Raw genomic sequence first — 13,138 nt, 5'->3', positions numbered from 1 at the left:
TTTGTAGTTTTCACATTTTATTGTGCACGTATTTTAGCTTGTAAGGAGCATGGGTTACTATAAATACCCAACTCCTCTCTTGTATTGGCACTTTTGAGATTAATGAGAATTGAGTTTTCTGAATCAAAAACTATTCTCTCTTGAAAGTCAGGCTAGAGAGTCCAAGTGACCTCCTCTAGCCACCTTCCAAGCACACTTCCTATTTTTCATTCTTCCATTTTACTCCATTGTGCTTCAATTAATGCTCTCCTCCACGACGCGTTGTTCATTTCTCCAAGCCAGCTTCTTGCACACATCATTCAACCAATCTTCATTCACCACGCGTCAGAGGCCATTGCCTCGTCATTTTCTCTCTCGCGCTTCAGAGAGCCTCCTTCGCATCTCCAGCTTCTCACTACCTCGCGAGACTCTCGCCTTAAGGTAAGCCTCATCTCTTTCAATCTTCTTCTAGGTTTAGATCTCTTTCCACCATTTCCTCATATCATCACCGATTAAAGCCTCTCTACCATTTTTCTTCACCATTTTTCTTCATCATTTTCACTTTGCCTTTCGATTTCACCGATTGTTTTCCCCTTTCTACCATTTAATCCACCTTCCACCGAACAACCTAGCTTTTCCATCATTCAATATTTAGTTTCAATCGATTAATCAGTTCCATTTCACTTTTCCACCGTTTAATCAGTCCGATTCGCATTTTCCTTCCTTCTCTAGGTTTTCCACCGATTAAACCTTAGATCTTCGGGTTTGCTTGAGTCTGTTCATAGTTTAGTAGATATCCTTCGAGTCAGCTCTCGATTTAGAGCTTGGTCATCATTTTCATAATTTTTCCGTTGCGTTCATCTTTGGAGGAAGCTTCGAAGGAGCTCGCGACACGCACATTCGTCATCTCCTTGGACGCTCGTCCATCAATGTGTCATATGATCAAGGCCATCTGTTGTTATCCCTTTTTAGCCAATGCATGATTTTAGCCCAATAAAAGAGCACAATGTGTTCTATCCTTTGAACCTTTAACCTTAAATATGATATGAAAACCCTGTTTGAAAATCTTTACCTTGAGTTAAGTTGAGAATATTTGTGTGGTATTGATAAAAGTTCAAGTTTGGGGTTGTTGGGAAATCTAAAAAGGGAAAATAAAAAGAATAAGCATTAAACTAAGTGTTGAGCAAATGAAAAGCAAAAGAAAAAGAAAAGAAAAGAAAGAAAAGAAAAGCTCAATGCAAGGGAAAGTTGGGAATAAGTGAGAATGGTTTTTTGAAAAAGAGAGATTGTGTTTAAATGATGAACTTATGAATGACTCTCTTAACTCAAGGATTTTGTGATCCGGAAAAACAAATATTCTTCTTAGCCCAGCCACATGACAAGCCATAGAAAAGACCTTGTGATGATATTTGCTTGTGAGTAGGTTTGATTGTGGTTAAATGAAAGTCAAAGTTGATTTATGTGACATTATTATAGTAGAGTGAATGAGTCACCTCTATATACACATGTGTGTTTGAGAGAAACACTTTTTCTTTGGTGAAAAGTAGTTCCATGACTGCATCATTACATCTTTGCTTGATTCATCATTCATGAGGATAACAACTATTGAATATTCTGTGATTATGTGAGCACCACAATAAGCTTAATTGAATCAAGGCCTTTATTCATCTTGACTGATATTCTTTATAATAAGCTAATATGAGTGATTACTTGTCTTGAAAGAAAAGGTTTTGAAATGTGTTGAAACCATTGTATTGATTGTTTGAAAGCCAAGTTACATTTTTTTTGCTTGAGGACAAGCAAAGTTCTAAGTTTGGGGTTGTGATAACGGTTGAATTTACCGTTATTTGATACTTAATTTTGATACCAAAAGCACCCTTTTAGACTTAGAAACTAGCTTGAAATCATAAGTTTGTATGAATAAGAGAGTTGAAGGTGAATTTAATGATTCTATGCTAGATTTCCTTGTTTTCAATAGGAATTGAGATGATTTAGAAGAAGAGTTGTAGTAAGGAGTTGGAACTCAGGAAGAGTTGGAAAAGCATCGGAAAGGAGGAATTACACTGTCTCACGCTTGGCTACCCTTTTTCTAGAGCCCTCAGTGCAAGAAGTCCTTGTCTCGCGCCTGGGCGCCCTCTTTGGGACGCTGAGCGCCCCTTTCTCGAGTCACACCTGATAACAGTTGAAAAACTGTTATTTTCATGTTTAAAATTGATACTAAAAGCAACCTTTAACACGTAGAAACTAGCTTGGAATCATGTTTTTGCTTATATTTTTGGAAATAAGAGAGTTGGACAGGTTTATGCTTGATTTCAGTGTTTTATGCATGTTTTAAAGTGATTTTGATGAAATAAGTGAACAAGGATAGAGATGGAATCAGAAAAGAACTCAAAAAGTGCAAAAGAAGAGAAGTCGTAAGTACTGCTCAACGTCATTTATCGCTGAATGACACTACTTAACACTCGTTGGCACCGTTGAGGGGTGAAAGTTCAGCTGAGGGGAAGAATTCAACACACGCACTTACCGCTGAGCCGTATTTTATCGCTGAGCACCATTATTTTGGGCTTTGGCCTACTTTTCTGTAATTTTTAGAATAATATATAAGCTTTAGGACATCCTAGGGTTTGTATCTTTGGCTGGAGAAGACGCAAAACACACTTTTCACCCCTTGGGGGTAGAATTGGAGATGGTGACGGCTCTCCTCTTCTCTTTCTAGGGTTTTTCTATCTGTTCCATTCTTTCATTATTGTTCATCTAGTTTCACCATGAATATGGTGAACTAAACTCTTCTTGTTGTTGGGGAATCAATGTAATCTTTTGAAGCTCTCATATATGGAACTTTGTGTTTAAACATCATATTTATGATACATGCTTTCTTTCATCATTAGTTAGGGTTTTTCTTCTTTGCTCAAAGCATGCATTGTTTAACTCATTCGATGTTATGATTATTGGTTTTCTCGATATGGACACATATGGGGAAATCTAGAACTGGGGAAATTTTCCCAAAAGCAGTATTGCCTAGACATAGGAATATGAGGGTTGGTTGCCTTTAAGCTTCTGTGCTTCGGAATTAATTATTAGGGATGCTAGGAATTGTATGAACTCATAATTAAGGATAGGCTTTCTTCGCCGAGACATCGGGTTTAAGGTAATTTAGAGAGTGGCCTTAACATTGATGAAAAGAATGATGAATTCCTAAAATATATGAAAGTGGATAAGATGAAATTGATTACCCCAACAACATACTCATCCACATAATTCGTTCAGTGTTTGTGTTCTTCTTTCCAATTGATCGTCACATGCATACATGTTTACTTTTTGTCTTTTGCATTTGAAACTTATAACAATTTGTTCTCAAGTCTTAAATAATCAAGAAATCATATAACTAACTAGGTCATGAGTCCTTTGGGAGAACGATACTTGGTCTTACCGAGTTTATTACTTGATACAATTCGGTCACACTTGCCGAGGGTTAAACAAGTTTTTGGCGCCGTTTTTCGGTGTTCATAAATTTGTCATCAAGTTTTTGGCACCAGTGCCAGGGACTCGTGGTTTAACTAGTTTATTTGTGTGATTATTGATTATCTTTGACTTGTTTTAGAATTTTGAATTTCTGTTTTTATTTTTCTGTTTTTATTTTATTTTATTTTTATTTTATTTTCTGTTTTTATTTTTCAGTTATTATTTTATTTTTATTTTTCTATTATTATTTTTCTATTTTTATTTTATGTAACATCCCAAAAATACAGCCATAAACTATATAATAGGAATAATCACATTTCATAATAATTCAGTTCAGTTTTTCAAATAAAAGAACGAACGCGCCAGGACGAACGTCCTTACAGGAGAATTACAAATTTAAGTCGAACATAAACGAAATCTGACCGAACGGTTTACACAGGAAAAATACCGAACGGTCGAACATAACCAAAATAAAGGATGAGGAGGTCGAACGACCACTCAATTAAACACCTATACTACTAGCCGAACGTACTACTGTTCGGACTTCACTTCTACAACAACGAGGTCCTCTTCCTCTAAAATTCCTTCTTCCAGCGTCTCCTCCAGTAACGCATCACCATCTGCTCACATCCACACGGATGATCATTGCAAAAACAAGACGGACGTACAACAAGACAACACAAGGAAACACAGGGTAAGCTTATTGAATTTAATTCAAGTAACAACATACATTTCATGGCACATCAAACATATCGAATAATTCACAACATATAATTCAATCAATTATTTAACTCAATCAATTCCTGATACTAGACTGACTGTCCGGACCGTATGAATTCTGTGTAGCTACGACGTTCGTGCACCCAGGTGGTGTAGCTGGAATTCTCATCAGCTGCCACCCGAGGCTAGTTCGTTCCGTCCAAAGTACATTTATGGACTAGGACCTCCTGCCGTTCCCACGCATGACATACTCCCCTCTACTTGAGGAGGAGCACTCACGGAACATCAGGATGAATCGCCAGCTAAGCTTTGTCCACATTCATACTTTACAAATTCCACTTTCATCCAAGAGTCGTTCCTCCCTGGAACGCTCGTTCAAAATCCACAACCATCATTTCACCTCATATACTGTTCATTCTTTATAATTTTTCACTTTAATATCATTTTCATCATCCGTTCCAATTACTTAAAATGACGAGCGTTCAACCCTCTTCATAACGAGGACGAACGTTAAAACTGAGACCGAGAAATCCTCGTTTCAGAACAGAATAAAACCAACACATATCAGATGACGAACGTCATTACCACTCGAATCAGTTAAATGAACTGACTCTAGAACAATCCGATCAATACTCAGAATAATTTAAGTACCAAGGCTCTAGGCCGAATCCAAATGGATAAAGATACCTCAAGACGATTGAATGACCATACCGAGAATAATTCAATCATATAAACCGACTGCAAGTCAATGACCGAACGTGGTACACGGAGTTACTGAAATTTGGACGAACGCTATTTCCACCCGTTTGGTAATTAAATACAAGGACGAGCGTTCGGTATAAGACCGAGCGCCACTCATAACGTACACTTTGGGTCGAGACCCATCACTGATTTGAACTGATAATAGAAATAGAAATTAATATAATGAGAGATGGGGAAGTTAGGTTTTTAAGAATGACTAAGTGTACGAATGTATATTTACAAGCTTCTCAATTTCTCACATAACACTCAGGGCATCTACGTTTGGCCGAACGCTCAAACGTAGCACTTAATACAAGAGGGCGTTCATCCTCAACTAGAAATATTTCCAAATGAAAGAATTCAATTCAAAGAAGTTTACTAACAGCACCGAACGGTCAAGGACCGGTCAATGACGAACATTCATTATCATAGGAAATTCATGTTCAAAGTTTCATTTACATTAAACTCGTTACTCAGCATAAACTTTCATACTTTCAAATACTCATATCATAGTCCATTTCATTTCTCTCATACATCAACTCATAATCATAATCATATACCAAAAATCAAATAACACAGATCATACTTCATGCGACACACATAACGTTCATATAGTACAATACAAACATACGAATTAAATTGAATAAGCTTCAATTACCTGGATCAGTGAACGAACGTACTAAAACACTCTTCGTCTAACTGAGTTCCCTTCTACCCTTACGTTCCACTCTTCTTTAAACTAACTTCAAACATCCAATAAACCAATAGAGACTCAGACAGGATAACAGCATGCAACCGGAGCTGGGTTTGCATGTATCAGAAAATGGACTACTAGGAATAAAGAAACTTACCAGTTTTAGAACTCAAATGTGTTCGGTTCAAAGTGAAGCTTGAGACGCCGGGAGTGCTCCTACGGTCTCTGAATGAGGATCGGATAAGTGAAAGGGTGAGTTTCTTTAGAGAGAAGATAGAACTCTTAGAGAGAAGAAGGAGAATTCGAAAGATCAGGATTTTTGGAGAAGATGAGTGCATGCAGAGAGTGTGAGAAGAAGGTTTCAGAAGATCATTTTTCTCCCCATGTAACACGAACGTCCGCTCTCCTGCTGACACCTGCATTCCACTATCTGATTTCAGATTCTCGTTTCTTGACACTTGGCTTCAGCGCAGAGGGGTTTTGAGTGCGTTTTAATGAGATTAGACAGGTGGGTTCTGGGTGCATATTTACGAGGTCTGACAGGGTTCTTCAGAAACGAGAAAGGAAGGTATGTGTAGAGAGTGGAGCGTTTTCTGAAAACTTCAGTTTTGCTTCCCCCGCTGATAACAGTTGAAAAACTGTTATTTTCATGATTAAAATTGACACTAAAAGCAACCTTCACACTTAGAAATTAGCTTGAAATCATGTTTTTCTTTATATTTTTATAAATAAGAGAGTTGGACAGGTTTATGCTTGATTTCAGTGTTTTTGTGCAGGTTTTAAGGTGAATTTGGTAAAATAAGTGAAGAAGGAGAGAGATGAAATCAGAAAAGACAATAAAAAGTGCAAAAGGAGAAGCCGAAGTCACCGCTCAGCGGCAGTTTACCGCTGAGCGGCACTCAGGAGTTTGCGGGAGGTCCGCTGAGGGGAGAAAACAAGTCACGCACTCACCGCTGAGCGGTATTTTACCGCTGAGCTGTACTATGGAAGTCACGGGAGATCCGCTGAGGGGCAAAATGGCCGCTGAGGGGAGAAAACAAGTCACGCAATCACCGCTGAGCGGTAGTTTACCGCTGAGCGGCACTTTAATGGGCTTGGACTTGACTTTTTGTAATTTACGAATGATACATAAGCTTTAGGGTTTCTTAGGGTTAGGTATCTCTGGCTGGAACGAGGCAAACACTCTCTCTACCACCCCTTTGAAGGAGGATCTTGGATGCTGAGGCTTCCGCTTCACCTTTTTAGGGTTTATTCTTTCATTCTTTCATTGTAATTCATCTAGGTTCACCATGAATATGGTGAACTAACCTCTTTATGTTTGTTGGGGAATCAATGTAGTCTTGTGAAACTCTCATATATGGAATCTGTGTTTACATCTTTTAATTAAGACTTATGCTTTCTTTCATCATTAGTTAGGGTTTTTCCTCTTTGTTTAATGCTTGCATGGTTTAACTCATTCGATGCATGATTATTGGTTTTTGTTGATACGGGAACGTACGGGGAAATCTAGATCCGGGGAATTTCTCCCAATTTTATATTGGTTGTCGTTAAGCTCTTGAACTTATGAACTAATCATTAGGAATGCTAGGAATTGTATGAACTCGTGATTAGGGAGAAGCCTTCTGGAAAGGTACATTAGAGAGTGGCATTAACAATGGTGATTTGATCGTTGAATTCCTAAAATATATGAGAGTGGATAAGATGAAATTGAACCCCAACAACATATCCATACATAAATTTCATTGAAAGTGTTTATCTTTTGCTTTTTGCCATTGATCACAATTCATGCATACATGTTTATTTTCTGTCTTGCATTTTAAACCCCAATTAATTCATTTGTAAGTCTTAGTTAATTAAGAAATCACATAACTAAACTAGGCCGTGAGTCCTTTGGGAAGAACGATACTTGGTCTTACCAAGTTTTATTACTTGAACGATTCGGTCATACTTGCCGATTAAAAACAAGTTTGTGACATCATAATTTGGTGTTCATAAATTTGTCCATCAAGTTTTTGGCGCCGTTGCCGGGGACTCGTGGTTTAACTGGTTAATTTGTGTGATTATTAATTATCTTTGACTTATTTTTTTATTTTATTTTTAAATTTCGAATTTTTATTTTATTTTATTTTTCCTATTTTTTATCTTTATTTTCTTTTATATTATTTTGTGCTAACCAAATCTTCTAGGGTTTTGTGTTCTTGTGTATGCAGGAGGCAATTCGAACTAGGAGCAAGAAAACAACAGAACCGTTGCTTGAAGGATTAGAAGACAGTAGACGGAGGAGAAGAATCAGAACATCTAGAGAACTTTTCCCTCCTCCGGAAACTCTGTTGCAACCATCACCACAAGGTTCTGACAATAGCACAGAAAATATGGAGAATAATCATATCAGAAGAACTCTTGCTGATTACACCAATGTAGCTGGACCTCAACATTTTAACAGCATAGCTAGACCTAGAGTCAATGCAGCCAATATGGAGGTCAAACCAGCATTGATCCAACTGGTGAAGAGTAATCAATTCAATGGGTTATCTCATGAAAGCCCATATGAGCACCTGACTACATTTAATGAAATTTGCAACACAGTGAAAATCAATGGGGTGCCAGACGAAGCAATCAAACTTAGTTTGTTTCCTTTCTCATTGGGAGGCAATGCTAAGCTTTGGTTGAACTCTTTTCCAGAAGGAAGTTTCACAGAGTGGGAAGCAGTGGTAACAAAGTTTTTGAACAAGTACTTTCCACAATCAAAGGTGACAAAAGGCAAGCAAGAGATATCTTCATTTAAGCAGGGCATGGAAGAATCACTGGGGCATGCATGGGATAGATACAAAAGTCTGCTAAGAAAAACACCCACGCATGGCTTTGAAGAACAAGAAGTAGTCTTAACTTTCCTTGGAGGGCTTGGTTCACAAACCAAGATGATGCTTGATGCCTCAGCAGGAGGCAATATTAAATGGAAAACTCCAGAGGAAGCTATAGAAATTATTGACAACATGGCTACTAGTGATAATGAGCTCAACAGCGAAAGAGGAGTTCCTATGCAACAAAAAGGGGTTCTCCAATTACAGACACATGATGCCTTGCTAGCTCAAAATAAAATTCTAACTCAACAGCTGGAGACTCTGACTAAAACTCTTGCACAATTACCTAAAGAGTTGAAAACTGCTGCACAGGTGCAAACCTTCTTCTACACATATTCTTTTATATATCTTATTGGGTCAAAGAAAACTAATTAGAGATATGTTTGATGCTTATTGCAGATGGATATTTGACCCAGGAGGAACCCTTATGACGCTAACAAAAATAAGTCTTCAAAAGCACCATCAGATTTGAGGACAAATCCTTTCCAAGGGGGAGGGGATGATACGCGGGGACCAAGGCTAATTAGTTTAGTATAGTATTTCTTTTACTTTTATTAAAAACATGTGTTAGGCATGTGCTAGATAGGAGGGACTTTTAGTCCTATATATAGACATGCCACCACCTATTGTAAGGTACTTTTGAGCATAATGAATTGTTATTCTGTTGAGAACACTCCAGATCAATTCTACCTTGAAAGTCAAAGCTAGAGAATCCCAAAGGATCTCCTCTAGCCACCTTCCATTCACACCATCCATTCTCTCATTTTCCATTATCAGATTCTCTCTCCTCCGTAGCATCCATCTCACGCCACTCTCATCAATTGAAAGCTTCCTCGGGGCTTGCATCATATCTAATGCCACGCGTGCCTTATTCCCTCACGAGATTTCATCAGCGAAGCCTCCGAATCCTTTTCCTCATGAGATTCGTCACCTCCGAATCTCAAACTTCTCACGTCTGATAGATCCCTCCGAACCACATCTTCATCTCTGCTTCACGACCATTCTCCACCGATTAGATCCTTTCTCATCGCCTAAAACACTTCTCCATCGCTTAAACCGCTTCCGCATCAAACCTTAGGTTTTCAACCGAACAAACCTCGAATCTCTGGTTTGTTCCTCGCTGTTCATCTTCGAATCCAAATGCTAGGGTTCTTGACTACGTCTGTTTCTTCCACTGCTTCCCGGTCTTCATCTCGAGCAAATCCCGGTTTCTCGTCGTTTCCGGATTCAGCTCAAGCCGTCGCCTATCAAAATGGAAAACTCCAGAGGAAGCAATAGAAATCATTGACAACATGGCTACTAGTGATAATGAGCTGCACAGTGAGAGAGGAGCTCCTATGCAACAAAAAGGGGTTCTCCAATTACAAACACATGATGCCTTGCTAGCTCAAAATAAAATTCTAACTCAACAGCTGGAGACTCTGACTAAAACTCTTGCACAATTACCTAAAGAGTTGAAAACTGCTGCACAGGTACAAACCCAGTTGTGCGAATTATGTGGAGGTGACCATATCAATGGTCAATATGCTTTTCCAGTGGAAGCCGTGGAGGATGTTAATTTCATGGCTAATCAATTTCCATATCGTCAAGGGAATTACAATCAAGGGTGGAAACCACACCCAAGTATTGGCCAAGGACAAACTGGGCAAGCTAATCAATATAATAAGCAGTAGCAGCAACCCAACTTTTGGCAACAGTTATCTATGCTTAATGAAAGATCAACAAGGTTGGAAGAAACTCTTCAGCAATTCATACAGAAAACTGAATCTTCTCAAAAGAGCACTGAAGCTGCTATAAAGAATTTGGAGATTCAAATGGGTCAGATTACCAAGCAATTGGAAGAAAGACCAAATAGAAATTTTGGGGCTAATACTGAGGTTAAACCCACAGAAGAGTGCAAGGTGGTAAAGAGTGTGAATGAAGAGATAATTGAGTTAGAAGAAGGAGAAACAGAAGAAAGAAGAGAAATAGAGAGCGAAAATACTTTTCCTTTTCCAATAAATCAAGAGAAACAACTAGATTTCACAGAATTATTCAATATGTTGGATAATGATGCACCTTGGGAACAGATTCTACAACAGATTACGGTTTACACTAAATCTCATGAAGAAATCTCTACAAAGAAAAGACGTAGAGATGATGAGGCAAAGGAGTGTATAACTGTTAAAAAAGAGTCATTCCCTCCTAAAGCAACAGATCCAGGCAGTTTTTCTATCCCTTGTACCATAGGGAAGAAAAAGGTGAAGAAAGCTCTTCTTGATTTAGGTTCAAGTGTTAACTTGATACCTTACTCTTTACTGGAGCAAATCGGCAATGTTAATGTCAAACCTGTAAAGGTTAATCTAGTAATGGCCGATGGATCTTCAGAGGAGCCATGTGGGATTGTAGAGGACATTATAGTTTGTGTTGGCAAACTTCAGTTCTTGGCAGACTTTGTGGTGATGAAGATGGAGACCGAGAAGATACCTATCATACTTGGAAGACCGTTTATGAAAACGGCTAGGGCTATCATAGATGTAAATGAAGGTATAGTGGTACTCCAGGACAGAGAGGAGAGAGTGGTGGTAGATGTCTTCAAAGATGAGACGCAAGCAAAGGAGGAAGAAGCTAGTTATAAAGCTGCATTTCGAGATGCACCCATGACTAGCCGTAAAGATGAAAATCTTAAGGTTTCAGGTAACCATTGTTTGTTGTTTCAGGTACCCAAGGAAGAAGAGATTGGAAAAGGAGAAGAAATTCCTAGTGACTGGAAGAAAAGAAGACTCCAACTTGGCACAACTGTAAGAATCAAGAACAAGTTGTGGGTTGTGAAGGGCTTTAAAGAGAAGGAGATGATAGAGATAGAGTCTCCATATTCTAGAAGGACCAAAACAGTTCAAAGGAAACAGCTGAGGAGTTGGTGGAATGACAACATCAACTATAAAGATGAAGGAACTTGAGCTTTACTGGGTCAAGCTAATGACGTTAAAAGAGCGCTTGCTGGGAGGCAACCCAATGAATTTAAAAACTTTTGATTTGGTTTTGTAATTTTTAATTTGTGAACATTATTTTTGTAATTATTTTGTTGGAGATAGCATCTACTGAAGGATGCTAGGTGGTTAAGTATCTACTGAAGGATACTATGGATGTAACACCTACTGATGGGTGTTGGTAAGAAAATTTAACACCTACTGAAGGGTGTTGGTGGATTTTGGGTCAGGCTCGTGACATTAAACAAGCGCTACCTGGGAGGCAACCCAGTTGATTGAATATTTCTGTTTGTTTATTTTAGTTAGGGTTTGCATAAGCATTTTGAACATTGAATTGCAGGGAACCAGTGAGGGGCACATATGGGAGGCACGTAAGTTAAGAAAAGAAGGAGAAGAGCACTTCACGAAAGTGCCGCTGAGCGGTACTTTACCGCTGAGCGGTACTCTCGCAGAATAGGGTTTTAGTTCCCCTTAGCGGGACCCGAGCCCATTAGGGTATTTTTAAACCCTAAGCTGCGCATTCTTTCACATTTTCAGATTTTTCTCTGCACAAACACTCCCACATACCTTCTCCAAGGTTTTCCACATCCTTTCACTCTTCCCTCTTAAGAAAATTTCTCTTCTACTCATTTTTTCACTAGTGTGCCATCAAAGTTTGGGGTTGGAACAGAGCATTCTAGCTAGGAAGCATTCTCATTGCATCTAGTATCTCCACCCAAGTGAGTAAAATGCATTTTGTTCATTCTAGGGTTTTTGATTTTGAATATAATTGTCAAAGCATGAATATTTAGGGGTTTTGATTTCTATGTATGATTTGATGATATATTTGATGTTTTGACCGATTAAATTGCATGATTATGATCTGGAAAACTGAAAATTGCATTTGGGTGGAGTTAGGACAGCTTTAAACAAGTTTTTCAAAAATCTGCAGAGTTACCGCTGAGCGGTGATGGACAAATTTGTAAGCACCAAAATATGATGTCACAAACTTGTTTCACAATCGGCAAGTATGACCGAATCGTTTCAAGTAATAAACTTGGTAAGACCAAGTATCGTTCTCCCAAAGGACTCACGGCCTAGTTTAGTTATGTGATTTGTTGATTAGCTAAGACTTAAGAACACAATAATTGAAGTTTAATATGCAAAGACGAAAATTAAATATGTATGCATGAATTGATCAATGACAAAGACAAAAGATAAACACTTTCAAGGAAATATATGAATGAATATGTTGTTGGGGGTCAATTTCATCTCATCCACTCTCATATATTTTAGGAATTCAACATTCAAATCATCATTGTTAATGCCACTCTCTAATGTACCATTCTAGATGGCTTCTCCCTAATCAAATAGTTCATACAATTCCTAGCATTCCTAATGATTAGTTCATGAGTGCAGGAGCTTAAAGGCAACCAATATAATATTGTCAGTATAATATTGGGAGAAATTCCCCGGATCTAGATTTCCCCGTACGTGTCCGTATCAACAAAACCAATAATCATGCATTAGAATGAGTTAAACAATGCAAGCATTGAGCAAAGAGGAAAAACCCTAACTAATGATGAAAGAAAGCATATGTCTTAATTCAAAGATGTACTCAACAAATCCATATATGAGAGCTTCAAGAGATTACTTTGACTCCCCAACAAACATACAAGGTTTAGTTCACCATATTCATGGTGAACCTAGATGAATTACAATGAAAGTATGAA

The sequence above is a fragment of the Vigna umbellata genome, chromosome 7 (assembly GCF_029865625.1).
Source record: "Vigna umbellata cultivar VRB3 chromosome 7, Vumbellata_1.0, whole genome shotgun sequence".
Lineage (NCBI taxonomy): Eukaryota > Viridiplantae > Streptophyta > Magnoliopsida > Fabales > Fabaceae > Vigna > Vigna umbellata.
The sequence above is the reverse complement of the archived record's forward strand: the minus strand, read 5'-3'. Positions refer to the sequence as shown.